The sequence below is a fragment of the Etheostoma spectabile genome, chromosome 2, assembly GCF_008692095.1.
Source record: "Etheostoma spectabile isolate EspeVRDwgs_2016 chromosome 2, UIUC_Espe_1.0, whole genome shotgun sequence".
Taxonomy (NCBI): Eukaryota; Metazoa; Chordata; class Actinopteri; order Perciformes; family Percidae; genus Etheostoma; species Etheostoma spectabile.
In genome coordinates this window covers 21678811-21683613 of record NC_045734.1, presented here as the reverse complement: position 1 = coordinate 21683613, position 4803 = coordinate 21678811, and the positions used below count along the sequence as shown (strand labels likewise).

The 4803-nt window shown below is 42.1% G+C and overlaps 1 protein-coding gene and 1 long non-coding RNA gene across 2 annotated transcripts in view; one reads left to right on the top strand and one right to left on the bottom strand.

The window, feature by feature from the left end:
• Positions 1–4803, top strand: part of LOC116700184 (complement C3) — a 134518-nt gene that overhangs the window by 13318 nt on the left and 116397 nt on the right. The gene's annotated exons all lie outside the window — the stretch shown is intronic.
• The window catches only part of LOC116700323 (uncharacterized), a 95236-nt gene that overhangs the window by 38714 nt on the left and 51719 nt on the right, over positions 1–4803 (bottom strand). The gene's annotated exons all lie outside the window — the stretch shown is intronic.

Here is a 4803-nt window from a genome sequence, read left to right as displayed (position 1 = left end):
AATACGCAGGGAGGCGTATCCCATAGTGAGACATCAAAACAAATGCTACGAATGAGAACAGTTTTTTTACACCACAGCAAGCCCACTACCCCAGCCCAAGGTTCCTGGAGTACTGATCAAAGGACACATCTGGACATTAGGGCCGTATTCCATGCTCCCTTTCCAAGTCTCAGTAAGCAAGAATAAATCAAGGCATTTATCAGTAAATAAATCATTCAGAATAAAAGACTTGTTAGTGATGGAGGCACATACCCACTGAGGCACAGCAGAGGCCCGGGCTAGGCGCCGCAGATACTACACAATGCCAAATGTTTCCCCAGGGGAAATGGCCTAACACTCACGTTTTACCTTGGTCAATTAAATGTAATATAATACAGCAATGCAATGAAACAAAACAATGAAGCATACCAATGGCCAGCTTTATGTTGTACTGTCAAGCTATTGTATAAAAACCTCTTCAATTATAATCTATTAAGTGATTTGTTATTGCTAGGCTATTGCCAGGCAATGTCTTCATAGGACAGGATAGACTATAGACTTTTAAATGTATTATTTATTCATCTGTTTGTGTGTGTGCTTACTTTGGTGTGTCCTTTATTGCAGGCAAGGACCAATGATCCTCATATTTCAAATGAAAAGCAAGCATCAGCCACCATGGTAGCTTTCCCATATACCTCTCAAAGTAAAAGCTACATTCACATAGGTAAGGGACATCCTGTAATTACATTAGATGTTGAAAAAAAAGTGGTGGAATCGGCAAAGTATGCACCATGCACTACACCAAGTGTCACTCATCACACTCACCACAACATGTCACATTTGCAGGTGTGGATACAGCTGAGCTGAAATTAGGAGACAACCTCAAAATCAGCCTCATCCTCAAGAGGCAAGAAAATCATGACATTGACATCACATACCTGGTGAGAGATGTTTTACACCTGCATGTGTGCAGAAATACATTTTTTTGTTGCATCCCATAACCTTTGTAGTCTATAAGTGTCGGATAAGAACTGATATTATCTATTTTCCATAGATCCTAAGCAGAGGTCAACTGATGAAAAATGGGCGTTACAAGACAGCAAGAGACCAAATACTGATTCCCCTTACAGTCACTGTTACCAAAGAAATGCTGCCATCGTTCCGAATCATAGCCTACTACCACACAGATGGCAATGAAGTGATATCAGATTCTGTTTGGGTTGATGTAAAAGACTCCTGCATGGGCTCGGTGAGACACAGATAGTAAGATTTTTTATATGATCTAACTGCTTTAAAATTGCCTCATTCATTGACCTCACCTTCACCTTTAGCTGAGGCTGGAATCATCTAAACCCGCTCCATCCTATGAGCCTCGCGGGTCGTTTGGTCTTGAGATCACAGGAGATCCAGGGGCCACAGTGGGACTGGTGGCAGTTGACAAAGGTGTTTACGTCCTAAACAACAAGCACCGTCTCACCCAGAAAAAGGTAATTTCTTAAATTTATATTTAAGACATACAATGTGTGACAGTGGTTTAATTAAAAAAAAATCGCACCAATGAAAGGGAAACTCAATGATGCCTCACAAGGGACTCTACGCCATACAGTTCATTAGCTGTGAAAGCGGGCGTGGCCAAAGCATAGGGGTTGGGGCAAACCTTTCCCAATAAAAAAGGAAGTCTCTGCTGAGTTCATTGATACCTCACATACAGGGCATAAAATAAAAACACACACCCACTGCCAAATGTGGGTGAATTTTACAATTGGCGGGTAATACTGTCAATCTACCTGCCATATTGGCTGGTAGCCATTGAGAATTAAGTGATTCAGACGCGTAAATCGGTGAGCAGGGTACTCATTTGCTTACTGGCCCGGACCAATCAGGGGCCCTCATCACTGGAAGACAATGATTGTTAGCCGGGGCCCCCTATCGCATTTTCATTACTCGCGACAATCCAGTCCCACGTGCAGCCACCAAGGGGGAGTGAGAATGGGTCAAATTAATTTCCTTGTTTCTGATATGAAGATGAGACGCGTGTGACTCGAACAGCTCACCAACAAAATGTACAGCAAAAGACGCCCTGCCAACCTGGAAACATTTTAACATCAATGTACGCTGTAAAGTTTTTTCACTATGAAGTTGCTGAAAGTTGTTGTTTCAATCCTGTTGGCTCGCTGCAGCGGGTGGGGCTGCTGCTTTATTTTCCCCACGACTGACGCACACACGCACATAAACATACTCGATCACACACGGGGGACACAGGAACAACCGCAGATGAGATGTACAGGATGACCTAAATTGAGGACAATTACGTTATTGTAGGTGCAATGATAAGTTAAAGTCCAATAAATAAGTTCAGTATGTGATGATGGCGCAATATCCACGAGTAGGCTCATATAGGCACGGCAATTCCTGTTTTTAACCTTTATGAGGCAAAACAAGTACCTGGTAAAAAGTGACAGTGGTCAAAAAAAAAAAAAAGTTCACTTCAGGCTCTGCTCCCATAAGACAACATTAAACGGGTCACCAGTTGTGAAAGGGGGTGTGGCTCCCCGCCCACACCTTTGACAAAAGTTTTTTTTTTTTTTCTTTCATCTTTAAGGTTGTTGAGATGGTACAGACCAAATTCCAAGTCCGTCGGATGAAATCTCTCGGAGTTCGTTAAAGGATAGCACCTTCATGTTTAGGTCTACTTCCTGTTGCTACTAGGGGGCACTATGTCTTTGAGCCAATATCGGCCAGTAGAAGTCATCAGGGTTGGTCTCTTATGAATTCTGAAAAATTTCGAGCAAATTGGACAATGTACACTCAAGTTACACCCACTTCCTTTTTTGATGTCAAATCGAAATAAGAAATCTCTAGAAGGACGATATGTGGAAATGGGCAAAATTGCACTAATTTCAAGCTTTCAATTCAAAATGGTGGACTTCTTGTTGGGTTTAGAGTATGGCTGTAATGAGCTTATGTATAATTGTTTTCTGTATGTTTCCCATTTGGACCACACCACACACATACTCCCACCAAAACTGTTAATCATCTGGAGAAAGGGAAGTTCTGTGTCTTTTGTGTCTGATCAACAAATTGTGGTGACGGCTACTACATCTGAACCACTTAGTTTGTTTAACTAGTGTTACTCGTGTAACCCTATGTCTTGTCTGCCCAGGTGTGGGATATTATAGAGGAGTACGACACAAGCTGCACACCAGGTGGAGGGAAGGATGGTATGGGTGTGTTCTATGATGCTGGGCTGTTGTTTGAGTCCAACACAGCTTTTGGGACTCCCTACAGACCAGGTGACACTACTTTCTACTACTTTCTCTTCTCTTCCCTGAACATACCCCTCTTTAGGCTTTAATATTGTACCCCTGAACCAGCTCTAATTACAGTAGGAGAAAGTGGGTGTTAAAGTTTGGGGCTCTCTTTCATAGCATTGATTTCAAGTCCCCTCACATGTTCACAGACACACTAATATATAATAACGCGCATGGCCCTGCATTCATACTGTCAGCAGAGGTATGCCTTTGCCACCCAACATAAAATTAATTCTAAATTATTTTCTTCAAAAAACAACACCGCCATGAAGTCTGCCTACATATGTTGTTTAGTTGGATGAGGGTAGAGAAAAAATTCTCAGTCCAAGTATACTGAACAACAATGAGGTGCTAGCTCTTAAAACAAAAGAATACAAAATTGTCATCATAAACATGTGAAGAGACAGGTATAGTCACCTTAGGGAGTGGGGCCTCCACCTGGATGCTATCTGGACAACTGGCTACTGCTGGCGAGCTTGGACATCATGTTGGCACACCTGGCCGATCTGGGTTTTGTGGTTAACAAGGAAAAGAGTGAGTTTAACACAGAGACAGGACGTTTCTTTACCGGGTCTGACGCTGAAATCGCTTACCTACACAGCCTGCCTGTTAGCTAAGAGAGTTGACACTTTTAGTTTCACTCTGCCACATTTGGTTGGGAAACAGGTCTGTACGGTCTGTGTCTCAGGCTGTTGGGACTGAAGGTGTTAGCACTGTTGGTGGCAGGCTGTACATAAGAAATTTGCAGCATTGGGTTGCTTTTCTGAGACTGAACCCTGTGCACCACAAACACTGCAGGAATATGGTGTTAGTAACAGATGAACATGTGAGTGACATATATGCACTGTCTGTGCATCCTGCTTGTAAATGATAGGCTGATAGGTTCCGTGTTTGGCACATTCCAGCAGAGGTTGCAAAACATTATACAGTTTTAAAACTAAAGTCCAGTTCCAACCTTGTTGGGTTCTGCTAAAGAACTTGTTTGTGTTGCATTTCCAGACATGAACTGCCCGGCCCACAGCAGGACAAAACGAGCTGTAACTATTATGGATGTCACAACCAGCTTAGGTAAGAACCACATCTCTAAACTACCCAATAACCCCATACTCAGTCATCTTCTGCCATTGCCGTTGACTTTTACAATACTTATCTTTGCCATGCAATATATTAGTGGAAATATAAAAGTGAGAGCCAGTTTTCTTCATACACCGTTTCCTTTGTGTGTCAGTCTTTTCCTTCATACTGCTCCTTTCCATACTGAAGAGCGTGGGAGCCCTCATTTCTTCTTCAGTTTTCCCCCTCCCTTTTAAAAAAAATGTGTCCTAGGATAGACTGTGTCAAATGTTCTACTCATTGGGATTTTGCCCTATTTTATTAAGACTGACTAGACTAGAAAAAATATTTTGTATTTATTAAATAAGAAATATAAAAATTTCTAACAACATTCTTCTTCCCTCCATATCTTCTTACCTCCATTGTTCCTACACAACCCTCTTTCTTTCCAGTGAGTCAA